The sequence below is a fragment of the Hyla sarda genome, unplaced genomic scaffold, assembly GCF_029499605.1.
Source record: "Hyla sarda isolate aHylSar1 unplaced genomic scaffold, aHylSar1.hap1 scaffold_315, whole genome shotgun sequence".
NCBI classification, from domain to species: Eukaryota; Metazoa; Chordata; class Amphibia; order Anura; family Hylidae; genus Hyla; species Hyla sarda.
The window spans coordinates 67407-80085 of NW_026609879.1; the positions used below are offsets into that span (position 1 = coordinate 67407).

General features: G+C 43.3%; 3 non-coding genes and 1 pseudogene across 3 annotated transcripts; all 4 read left to right on the forward strand.

Moving 5' to 3' along the window:
* The first annotated feature begins 35 nt into the window (after positions 1 to 35).
* On the forward strand, positions 36 to 226 carry LOC130329048 (U2 spliceosomal RNA). The gene has a single exon (XR_008872867.1). It is a non-coding gene; the product is annotated as a U2 spliceosomal RNA (small nuclear RNA).
* A 2093-nt stretch (positions 227 to 2319) lies between these two features.
* On the forward strand, positions 2320 to 2510 carry LOC130329049 (U2 spliceosomal RNA). The gene has a single exon (XR_008872868.1). It is a non-coding gene; the product is annotated as a U2 spliceosomal RNA (small nuclear RNA).
* A 2086-nt stretch (positions 2511 to 4596) lies between these two features.
* LOC130329050 (U2 spliceosomal RNA) lies at positions 4597 to 4787 on the forward strand. The gene has a single exon (XR_008872869.1). It is a non-coding gene; the product is annotated as a U2 spliceosomal RNA (small nuclear RNA).
* A 7236-nt stretch (positions 4788 to 12023) lies between these two features.
* LOC130329029 (U2 spliceosomal RNA) lies at positions 12024 to 12196 on the forward strand (annotated as a pseudogene).
* The last annotated feature ends 483 nt before the right edge of the window (positions 12197 to 12679 follow it).

A 12679-nucleotide genomic window follows, 5' to 3' on the forward strand; every position in this document is an offset into this window, starting at 1 on the left:
AAGGGGACCTTGTTGGGCCCGCCCCTTTCACGGTTATCGCTTCTCGGCCTTTTGGCTAAGATCAAGTGTAGTATCTGTTCTTATCAGTTTAATATCTGATACGTCCCCTATCTGGGGACCATATATTAAATGGATTTTTGAGAACGGGGGCCGATTTCGAAGCTTGCTTCCGTCGCCCTATGCATTGACCCGATATGGCAGTATCTTCGGGTACAGTGCACCACCCCCTTACAGGGTTAAAAAGAAAGATTCCTACTTTCATTGCTACCTGCTTGCTGGCTAGCCAGCTAGCCAGCCCTGTGGGCCTTGCTGCTGCTGCAGCCAAAAAACAAAAGGTGGTGCTGCTGCTGCTTCTGCTGCTTCTGCTTCTGCTTGTGTCTGGCCCCTGTTGGAGCGTCCAGGCACAGGACTTCTGCTGCTGCTGACTAAATGGCCTCCTTAATTGGATCATTTGAGTAGCCAGCACACCTGTGCAGGTAGGGCATGACATGATAGGCAGCTGCCTTGATAGCGGGTGGGTGCTGAATGTTCCTAATTGACAAAATAAGATTAATGCTTATGAAGAAATATAAAATCTCATCCCTTCCCCAATATCGCGCCACACCCCTACCCCTTAATTCCCTGGTTGAACGTGATGGACATATGTCTTTTTTCGACCGTACTAACTATGTAACTATGTAACATAACATGGGGGGGGGGGGGGGGGGGGTCTCCTGGCTGTTCACACAGGTGTGTCATTGCTGTACATTGACCATGCATTGCTTCTGTGGTATTGCAAAGGCAAAGACAAATGCTTCCAGCCATCCATTGCACTAATGGATTGGTCATCAGCTGGCTGTCTATGTCCCGCATCAATATAGACCAAAGTACAGAGGGTTAGGCTATGCTATTGTGCACCTACCTGATGCATCAGAAGGTGCGAGGCCCTTGCTAAATTCTGTGCACAGACTTTGAGATCTATGCTTTAGACTGTATCTAAACCTGCTCCAACATGGACTGACATTCTGGCCTACTTTCAGCCGATGCGACTTGTCTGTCGCTGAACAGTCGCTTTTTATGTATTCAGCACCTATGTATAATGTTGTAAAAATGCTCTAGAAGCTAAAGTCGCAGAAATGTCACACATATTTGGCCTGCAACTTTCTGTGCGACAAATTCAGACAGGAAAAATCAGTATAAATCCTTAGAAAATTATCCCCCAGTGTCTCCATCTGCTGGCGGTATTGAATAAGCATTGCTGCACTGATGGGGTATGCATTAGACGAAAAAAAAGAAGAAAAAGAAGAATAATACGCCCAGAAAAGAGGCGAAAAGGAGAAAAACGTAAAAAAACGTGAAAAAAAAGTAAGAGGAAGAGAAGGGAAAAAAAGGTGGAAATGGGTTTAAAAGTGATTTCGGCGGAGAAATATATATATATATATATATATATATATATATATATATATATGCGCACACACACACATAGATATAAACGTATTCTCCGTTGAGATATTGCAGCCGCTGCTGTGTCCAGGCCCAGGAGCCTTAGCACTGTGCTGTGATGTCACTCAATACCACTGACATCACTAGGTGTAAACAACATCTCTCCTTTGCTGTGTATGTGACTATGGAGCTGTTTGGTGATGTCGTCTATTACGGCCTTCATAGAAGCAACAGGAGATTGTTGCATCCATCTTGAACCCTCAGAACTACAGTGCTATGATGTCACTCACTTCCACAGGCCTTGCAGAGTGTAAACAACAACAACCCAGCTTTGTTGTGTATGTAACCAAAGGGATTTGTGATGTCACCTAGAACCTTCACAGCAGCGACAGCTTTATGAGGAGCATCAGCACTGCTCTGCCTGAGCAGAACCATCACCGCCATAGGTTGTCAAATAACCCGGATTTAACCCACACAGGTAAGTCCAATGGGGTGCAGGCATGTCCTCTATGCTTACAGCTTCCCGTGGGTGTTGGTTTGATACCGTTTGGGGACAGCCAAGGAGGCATCTGCAGGCAACAAAGGTAGGTGTGTGCTTGTGTGTGTGTTTCCTATGCAGATCCTAAGCCCAGTGTCACATGCAAGTAGGAGGAGTAAGAAGGGTTCCTGGCAAATCCGGGTTATGGATTGCATTTAAAAAGGCCCCGTGGGAGTGCAATGGGCCCCTGTCTTGCTGCTTAGCAATAATGGTATGGGTTTAGGTTCTGCTGTGTGTACTGGTGGTTGACTGCCCCCCAGCCCAGAGTGTGCATGGAAAATTGTCTGGCAGCCTCCCTGACAGCAAGCAGTGATAGTGCCCATGAAGGGGACCTTGTTGGGCCCGCCCCTTTCACGGTTATCGCTTCTCGGCCTTTTGGCTAAGATCAAGTGTAGTATCTGTTCTTATCAGTTTAATATCTGATACGTCCCCTATCTGGGGACCATATATTAAATGGATTTTTGAGAACGGGGGCCGATTTCGAAGCTTGCTTCCGTCGCCCTATGCATTGACCCGATATGGCAGTATCTTCGGGTACAGTGCACCACCCCCTTACAGGGTTAAAAAGAAAGATTCCTACTTTCATTGCTACCTGCTTGCTGGCTAGCCAGCTAGCCAGCCCTGTGGGCCTTGCTGCTGCTGCAGCCAAAAAACAAAAGGTGGTGCTGCTGCTGCTTCTGCTGCTTCTGCTTCTGCTTGTGTCTGGCCCCTGTTGGAGCGTCCAGGCACAGGACTTCTGCTGCTGCTGACTAAATGGCCTCCTTAATTGGATCATTTGAGTAGCCAGCACACCTGTGCAGGTAGGGCATGACATGATAGGCAGCTGCCTTGATAGCGGGTGGGTGCTGAATGTTCCTAATTGACAAAATAAGATTAATGCTTATGAAGAAATATAAAATCTCATCCCTTCCCCAATATCGCGCCACACCCCTACCCCTTAATTCCCTGGTTGAACGTGATGGACATATGTCTTTTTTCGACCGTACTAACTATGTAACTATGTAACATAACATGGGGGGGGGGGGGGGGGTCTCCTGGCTGTTCACACAGGTGTGTCATTGCTGTACATTGACCATGCATTGCTTCTGTGGTATTGCAAAGGCAAAGACAAATGCTTCCAGCCATCCATTGCACTAATGGATTGGTCATCAGCTGGCTGTCTATGTCCCGCATCAATATAGACCAAAGTACAGAGGGTTAGGCTATGCTATTGTGCACCTACCTGATGCATCAGAAGGTGCGAGGCCCTTGCTAAATTCTGTGCACAGACTTTGAGATCTATGCTTTAGACTGTATCTAAACCTGCTCCAACATGGACTGACATTCTGGCCTACTTTCAGCCGATGCGACTTGTCTGTCGCTGAACAGTCGCTTTTTATGTATTCAGCACCTATGTATAATGTTGTAAAAATGCTCTAGAAGCTAAAGTCGCAGAAATGTCACACATATTTGGCCTGCAACTTTCTGTGCGACAAATTCAGACAGGAAAAATCAGTATAAATCCTTAGAAAATTATCCCCCAGTGTCTCCATCTGCTGGCGGTATTGAATAAGCATTGCTGCACTGATGGGGTATGCATTAGACGAAAAAAAAGAAGAAAAAGAAGAATAATACGCCCAGAAAAGAGGCGAAAAGGAGAAAAACGTAAAAAAACGTGAAAAAAAAGTAAGAGGAAGAGAAGGAAAAAAAAGGTGGAAATGGGTTTAAAAGTGATTTCGGCGGAGAAATATATATATATATATATATATATATATATATATATATGCGCACACACACACATAGATATAAACGTATTCTCCGTTGAGATATTGCAGCCGCTGCTGTGTCCAGGCCCAGGAGCCTTAGCACTGTGCTGTGATGTCACTCAATACCACTGACATCACTAGGTGTAAACAACATCTCTCCTTTGCTGTGTATGTGACTATGGAGCTGTTTGGTGATGTCGTCTATTACGGCCTTCATAGAAGCAACAGGAGATTGTTGCATCCATCTTGAACCCTCAGAACTACAGTGCTATGATGTCACTCACTTCCACAGGCCTTGCAGAGTGTAAACAACAACAACCCAGCTTTGTTGTGTATGTAACCAAAGGGATTTGTGATGTCACCTAGAACCTTCACAGCAGCGACAGCTTTATGAGGAGCATCAGCACTGCTCTGCCTGAGCAGAACCATCACCGCCATAGGTTGTCAAATAACCCGGATTTAACCCACACAGGTAAGTCCAATGGGGTGCAGGCATGTCCTCTATGCTTACAGCTTCCCGTGGGTGTTGGTTTGATACCGTTTGGGGACAGCCAAGGAGGCATCTGCAGGCAACAAAGGTAGGTGTGTGCTTGTGTGTGTGTTTCCTATGCAGATCCTAAGCCCAGTGTCACATGCAAGTAGGAGGAGTAAGAAGGGTTCCTGGCAAATCCGGGTTATGGATTGCATTTAAAAAGGCCCCGTGGGAGTGCAATGGGCCCCTGTCTTGCTGCTTAGCAATAATGGTATGGGTTTAGGTTCTGCTGTGTGTACTGGTGGTTGACTGCCCCCCAGCCCAGAGTGTGCATGGAAAATTGTCTGGCAGCCTCCCTGACAGCAAGCAGTGATAGTGCCCATGAAGGGGACCTTGTTGGGCCCGCCCCTTTCACGGTTATCGCTTCTCGGCCTTTTGGCTAAGATCAAGTGTAGTATCTGTTCTTATCAGTTTAATATCTGATACGTCCCCTATCTGGGGACCATATATTAAATGGATTTTTGAGAACGGGGGCCGATTTCGAAGCTTGCTTCCGTCGCCCTATGCATTGACCCGATATGGCAGTATCTTCGGGTACAGTGCACCACCCCCTTACAGGGTTAAAAAGAAAGATTCCTACTTTCATTGCTACCTGCTTGCTGGCTAGCCAGCTAGCCAGCCCTGTGGGCCTTGCTGCTGCTGCAGCCAAAAAACAAAAGGTGGTGCTGCTGCTGCTTCTGCTGCTTCTGCTTCTGCTTGTGTCTGGCCCCTGTTGGAGCGTCCAGGCACAGGACTTCTGCTGCTGCTGACTAAATGGCCTCCTTAATTGGATCATTTGAGTAGCCAGCACACCTGTGCAGGTAGGGCATGACATGATAGGCAGCTGCCTTGATAGCGGGTGGGTGCTGAATGTTCCTAATTGACAAAATAAGATTAATGCTTATGAAGAAATATAAAATCTCATCCCTTCCCCAATATCGCGCCACACCCCTACCCCTTAATTCCCTGGTTGAACGTGATGGACATATGTCTTTTTTCGACCGTACTAACTATGTAACTATGTAACATAACATGGGGGGGGGGGGGGGGTCTCCTGGCTGTTCACACAGGTGTGTCATTGCTGTACATTGACCATGCATTGCTTCTGTGGTATTGCAAAGGCAAAGACAAATGCTTCCAGCCATCCATTGCACTAATGGATTGGTCATCAGCTGGCTGTCTATGTCCCGCATCAATATAGACCAAAGTACAGAGGGTTAGGCTATGCTATTGTGCACCTACCTGATGCATCAGAAGGTGCGAGGCCCTTGCTAAATTCTGTGCACAGACTTTGAGATCTATGCTTTAGACTGTATCTAAACCTGCTCCAACATGGACTGACATTCTGGCCTACTTTCAGCCGATGCGACTTGTCTGTCGCTGAACAGTCGCTTTTTATGTATTCAGCACCTATGTATAATGTTGTAAAAATGCTCTAGAAGCTAAAGTCGCAGAAATGTCACACATATTTGGCCTGCAACTTTCTGTGCGACAAATTCAGACAGGAAAAATCAGTATAAATCCTTAGAAAATTATCCCCCAGTGTCTCCATCTGCTGGCGGTATTGAATAAGCATTGCTGCACTGATGGGGTATGCATTAGACGAAAAAAAAGAAGAAAAAGAAGAATAATACGCCCAGAAAAGAGGCGAAAAGGAGAAAAACGTAAAAAAACGTGAAAAAAAAGTAAGAGGAAGAGAAGGGAAAAAAAGGTGGAAATGGGTTTAAAAGTGATTTCGGCGGAGAAATATATATATATATATATATATATATATATATATATATATATATGCGCACACACACACATAGATATAAACGTATTCTCCGTTGAGATATTGCAGCCGCTGCTGTGTCCAGGCCCAGGAGCCTTAGCACTGTGCTGTGATGTCACTCAATACCACTGACATCACTAGGTGTAAACAACATCTCTCCTTTGCTGTGTATGTGACTATGGAGCTGTTTGGTGATGTCGTCTATTATGGCCTTCATAGAAACAACAGGAGATTGTTGCATCCATCTTGAACCCTCAGAACTACAGTGCTATGATGTCACTCACTTCCACAGGCCTTGCAGAGTGTAAACAACAACAACCCAGCTTTGTTGTGTATGTAACCAAAGGGATTTGTGATGTCACCTAGAACCTTCACAGCAGCGACAGCTTTATGAGGAGCATCAGCACTGCTCTGCCTGAGCAGAACCATCACCGCCATAGGTTGTCAAATAACCCGGATTTAACCCACACAGGTAAGTCCAATGGGGTGCAGGCATGTCCTCTATGCTTACAGCTTCCCGTGGGTGTTGGTTTGATACCGTTTGGGGACAGCCAAGGAGGCATCTGCAGGCAACAAAGGTAGGTGTGTGCTTGTGTGTGTGTTTCCTATGCAGATCCTAAGCCCAGTGTCACATGCAAGTAGGAGGAGTAAGAAGGGTTCCTGGCAAATCCGGGTTATGGATTGCATTTAAAAAGGCCCCGTGGGAGTGCAATGGGCCCCTGTCTTGCTGCTTAGCAATAATGGTATGGGTTTAGGTTCTGCTGTGTGTACTGGTGGTTGACTGCCCCCCAGCCCAGAGTGTGCATGGAAAATTGTCTGGCAGCCTCCCTGACAGCAAGCAGTGATAGTGCCCATGAAGGGGACCTTGTTGGGCCCGCCCCTTTCACGGTTATCGCTTCTCGGCCTTTTGGCTAAGATCACGTGTGGATTTCTGTGCGTGGTTTGGGTTGAAAGGAGTGGTGATCGGGGCCCTCTTTACGGGGGGCCCTGGATTGTTGCTGAGCTGCGATCGTGGGTTTTACCTGCAAAAATGAGCGAGAAGGCGCGTGGACTTGAGGACACGGTGCGGATCTACGTTCCTGGCGAGCACCGGGGGACGATCGGACTTGACCAAATCGTTGTGGAGATTCTTCGCAAGCTTGATTACCTACAGGTATGGAATGTATTGGCTATACAGGATTTTCCTAGGCAAGGAATTTATGATATTACTTTTTGTGGTTCTGAGATTTGCCAGAAAGTCTATATGGATCTTGAAGAAATGAAGAGGAAAAGTGAGCCTGCTATAATGAAGAAGATTAAAGTGGAACCATTATTTATGAATACAACAAAGGTAGTAATTGTCCACATGTATAATCCTAAGGTTTCTGATGAAATGGTTACAAACTTTTTGTTCCGGTATTGCGAGGAAGTGAAATTTATAGGAAGACTTAAGAACAAGTTTGGGTACTTTAATTGTAAGAGAAAGTTTATTGTAAAATTTAAAAAAGATGAAGGAATGCAAGATGGAAGGAAGAGCATACCACAGGTGTTTTCTATCGGAGGAGAGAGAGGTTTCTGCTTTTATGAAGGCCAGTTGCAATATTGTAGAAAGTGCCATGCCTATGGCCATGTGCAGGATTATTGCCCTGAGAAAGGAGAATGTTGCAGAAATTGTGGGAAAACTGGTCATGAAGCAAGTATTTGTACAGAGAAGAAGACATGTGATATCTGTGGAAGTGAGGAACATTTGGCAAGAGGCTGTGATATGTGGTATAAAAAGAAGAGAAGTTATGCTGATGCAGCTGGGAATAGAGGAGAACAAAGAGAAAAAGGGGGAGGGAGGTTTGTTCCTGGAGTTGGTGAGAGTGTGAGTGTGAGTGTTAATGTGGCACAGGTGGCTGAGGAAAGTTCTGTGATAGTGGAGCACATTAGCACTCAGGAGAGGTCAGGGGAGGAGGGTGTTTCCACTGCTGTGACTGGTGAGGAGACAGGTGTGGGAGGTGAATTTACCTTGGTGAAAAAGAAAAAAGCAAAAAAAGTGAAAGTGGTGGAGAAAATTGAGACAGTGTATGGTGATGTTCTTTCTAGTGAAGAGGCTATGGATGATATTGAATGTCCAAACCCAATTGTGGGGGAGGAGGAGGGAATGGAGGTTGTTGGGTCATCTCAGAGATCTCTAACACCTGGTCAGAGAGTTTCTCGCAGTAAGGAAGAAGAGGAGGAGGAAGATGAGGATGTGCAGGTTGTGAATAAAAGGTGTAAGACAGGGAGCTGGTCTGAGGATCAGGAAGCCCTTGTTCTTGGTAGTGATAATGAAATAGACAGGGACTCTAACATAGGGTCGCCTGATTGTTTTGCAAGTTTACATAGGAAAGTTGAAGGCCAAAATGTTAATTTCTAAGTTAAGATGGATTTTAAAGCATTTGGTTTTCTTTTCCTAGTTATTATGACTTTGGTTGTAACAACTATTAATGTAAGAAGTATTGAGTCTGAAATTAGGAGAGCTGCAATTTTTGATATTCTTGAGAATGTTAGAAGTGATGTGATATGTTTACAGGAGTGTGCAATAAAGTCAGCACCTTATGCAAATGAGTGGAAGTGTGGGCAGTCCTTCTGGTCCACATGTGCAGAAAACAAAAATGAAGGTGTTGGGATTTTATTGCGAAACAGGGACATTAAAGTTTTAAATTGCCAAACTTTAGTACCTGGTCGTTGTATGGTTTTAATTTTTGAGGTTTTGGGCCAGAGGATGAGAATTTTTAATGTGTATGCTCCAGCAGAAAAACAAGCACGTTTGTCTTTTTTAGAGTCCCTTAAGTTTTTTATCCCTGGTCGTGAAGATACTATTATTGTTGGCGATTTTAACTGCATTAGATCCGTCAATGATCGTGAGAGCTCTGCTGAGGTTAGAACTGATATTACTTCCAATGTTTTAAATCAAATTATTCAAGACTTGCATTTTACTGATGTTGGACTGATGGTTAGCACTGATGAAAGATATACGTACATATCAGATAGTGGCCGCTGTAAATCCCGGATCGATTACATCCTGGTCTCTGATGGGATTAAGGTGGTCCGGTGCAATCAAATGATGTCAACTTTCTCAGACCACAAGATGGTGTCGGCTGAGATAAGTGTCACAGAGTCCCTTCATTTTGGGAGGGGGCTCTGGAAATTAAATGTAAGTCTATTGGAAGATGAGGAAGTAATGGCTGGTTTTAATCATGTGTTTTTATCCTGTGTTTCTAAACAACCTGATTTTAGTAATGTCTTAGTGTGGTGGGAATGGGCTAAAGGAGAGTTTTCTAATTTCTTTAAGATGTTTTGCATAAAGAGAGCACAAGAGAAGAGGAGGAGTGATGAAAGGCTTGTATCCCGGTTAGAGACTCTCTATAAGTTTAAACGTGTTGGTGTGGAGGTGGAGGATGAGATTGTTAAGGTGAAGGGGGAGATGAAAAAAAGGTTGTTGGAAAAGGGAAGGAATATTGTATATAAGTCTAAAGTGCAGCACCTAGAAGAAAATGAGCAGTGTACACGGTATTTCTTTAAAAAATGTTTTAATGCTAAAGGTGTTTTTAAATCTGTTTTTACCCCTACGGGGGAAGTTTTTGGAGAGGAGATGGTGAAGGAGATTGGCAGATTTTATGAGACACTCTTTAGTAATAAGAGCAGAGCCAGTGAGACGGAGATGAATGATTATTGTAATATTTTGGAGAATAATGTTCCTGTTGAAAAAGTAGATTTTTTGATTGATGATGTTAGTGAAGGGGAGATCAAGCAGGCCCTGGATAAGATGGCCAAAGGGAAGACACCAGGCTGTGATGGTCTCCCCGCTGAGTTTTATTCCGCGTTCTGGAATATTTTAAGTAAAGAGTTTACACGGGTGGTGCAATATGTTTTTAACTCAGGTGTTTTAGCTGAATCTATGAAGAAAGGGGTCATAACATTAATTCATAAAAAAGGTGATGGCAGAGATCTTAAAAATTGGAGACCTATAACTTTATTAAATTGTGACTACAAGATAATTGCTAAGATTGTGGCTAATAGACTGAGTGATGTAGTGGACCACCTTGTGGGAGAATACCAAGTTTGTGCAGTACCGAAAAGAAAAATAACAGATAATTTATTGCTTTTAAGAGACTCTATTTATTACAGTAACTTTAACAAGAATGCACTGTTTGTTGAGTCCATAGATTTCGAAAAGGCTTATGATAAGGTTGCACATGATTTTATGTTCATTGCTCTAAAACACTTAGGTATTCCAGAAAAGTTATTATCTGTTATTATGAGTTTTTATCATGGGGTGACAAGTCAGATTTTAGTAAATGGGCATGTGGGGCCTGCTTTTAATGTCTTGTCTGGAGTCAGACAGGGATGCCCACTCTCCCCAATTCTGTTTATATGCGTTATAGAGGGCCTGTTGAAGAATGTGCAGAAAGATAAATGTGTGAGTGGTGTTTTTATTCCAGGTAGTGATGGTAGTAAGTTAAAGGTTTTAAGTTATATGGACGATGTGGTTTTTACTTGTACATCCCAAGCAGATCTCAACAGAGTAAATTTGCATGTGAGGATTTTTTGTTGTGTGGCTGGGATGAATGTGAACTGGGGGAAGTGCCAATTATGCAGTTTTGGGAACCAAGAGAATATAGTAGTGGATGGTGTTAAGGAAAAAGAAGACATTGAAGTGCTAGGAGTGATATTTGATAAAGACCTCAAAGGAAAGAAAAGTTATGAGACTTTGGACAGTAAAATTGAGAAGAAGCTATCCTTCTGGAGGTTAAGGAACTTGTCACTTAAAGGGAAAGTTCTTATCATTAAGTCTGTAATCCTACCGCTTCTCTTGTATACGGCTATGGTGCTTCCTCCAGGGAAGTTATGGACTAGGAGAGTCACAAGGAAGCTTTTTGTGTTCTTCTGGGGGTCTAAGATGGAGAAAATGAGAAGAGAAGAAGTGATGAAGAGTATGAATTTGGGCGGATATAACTTTCCAAACATTGATCTGTTTTTAAAGGTGCACTATTTTCTTTTAATTTTTAAATTGATACAGTGCAATAATAGGGCGGCAGACATGAGTAAATACCTTGCAGGATGGTTGTTTTCCAAATGGGGCTGGTGTGAGAGGGATTTGAGGAGACCCATAGCACATGTGATACCTACCTTCTATGTGCTCCTCAGGTCTTTCAATGATCAATTTGGTTTGAGCTCTTTAGGTGAACCTGATAAAAAGAAAATAGAACAAGAAATAAGGAAAAATGAGAGATTATATGAAGTACCATTCTGCACTAATGCTCAGTCTGTGAAGATTTGGAAGTTTTTTAAAGTTATTGGACTATCAAACAGACAAAAAGACGTTAGTTGGATGTCCTTTCATGGCTGCCTCCCAACCCGATCTTTTTTAAATGGAAGAGGTTTGAGAATAAGTGACAGATGCCCAAGAGAGGGTTGTGGAGGTAGAGAAGACTTAGTGCACCTTTATTGGGACTGTTTTTATGCAAAAGAATTTTTTATGTTTTTAAAGAAGTTTTTAATCCAACTCACTGGATATAACAGTTTTTCTTTTGAGAAAGTTTTTATTGGTCAAGATCTTAGTAAAAAGGAAGATACACGTACTAATTGGATTCTTTTTTCTGTTTTTAAAGAGGTTTTATGGGACTCACGCAATTTGCTTGTTTTTAAAAATGTTGTTATTTCTCCGAGGGAATTGAAAAGATTGTTTTTAGGAAGGATTTTTACTATCTTTCTACTGGACAAAAAGAGAATTGGTGAAGAAGAAGCGGAGAAAATCTGGATGCATACACGATGGAAAAATTTATAAGAAGTACGTAAAGGAGAAAGCTGTAAGTTTTTGACCAATTTCTGTGATTGTTTTTGACATGTTTTTTTGTTTTGTTGTTTGGTCACTTTTTCTTGGCACTCGGTTCCCTTAGTTAGTTTTTTCCGTATGATGTTTTTTCAGATATTGTTTTAAGTGACGAGTCTTGGTAGGTGACCTGATGATCGTCCAAACAATAGTCTGTAACTGAGGAAAAAAAAAAAAAAAAAAAAAAAAAAAAAAAGATAATAAAAAAAAAAAAAAATCTGTTCTTATCAGTTTAATATCTGATACGTCCCCTATCTGGGGACCATATATTAAATGGATTTTTGAGAACGGGGGCCGATTTCGAAGCTTGCTTCCGTCGCCCTATGCATTGACCCGATATGGCAGTATCTTCGGGTACAGTGCACCACCCCCTTACAGGGTTAAAAAGAAAGATTCCTACTTTCATTGCTACCTGCTTGCTGGCTAGCCAGCTAGCCAGCCCTGTGGGCCTTGCTGCTGCTGCAGCCAAAAAACAAAAGGTGGTGCTGCTGCTGCTTCTGCTGCTTCTGCTTCTGCTTGTGTCTGGCCCCTGTTGGAGCGTCCAGGCACAGGACTTCTGCTGCTGCTGACTAAATGGCCTCCTTAATTGGATCATTTGAGTAGCCAGCACACCTGTGCAGGTAGGGCATGACATGATAGGCAGCTGCCTTGATAGCGGGTGGGTTCCTAATTGACAAAATAAGATTAATGCTTATGAAGAAATATAAAATCTCATCCCTTCCCCAATATCGCGCCACACCCCTACCCCTTAATTCCCTGGTTGAACGTGATGGACATATGTCTTTTTTCGACCGTACTAACTATGTAACTATGTAACATAACATGGGGGGGGGGGGGGGGGTCTCCTGGCTGT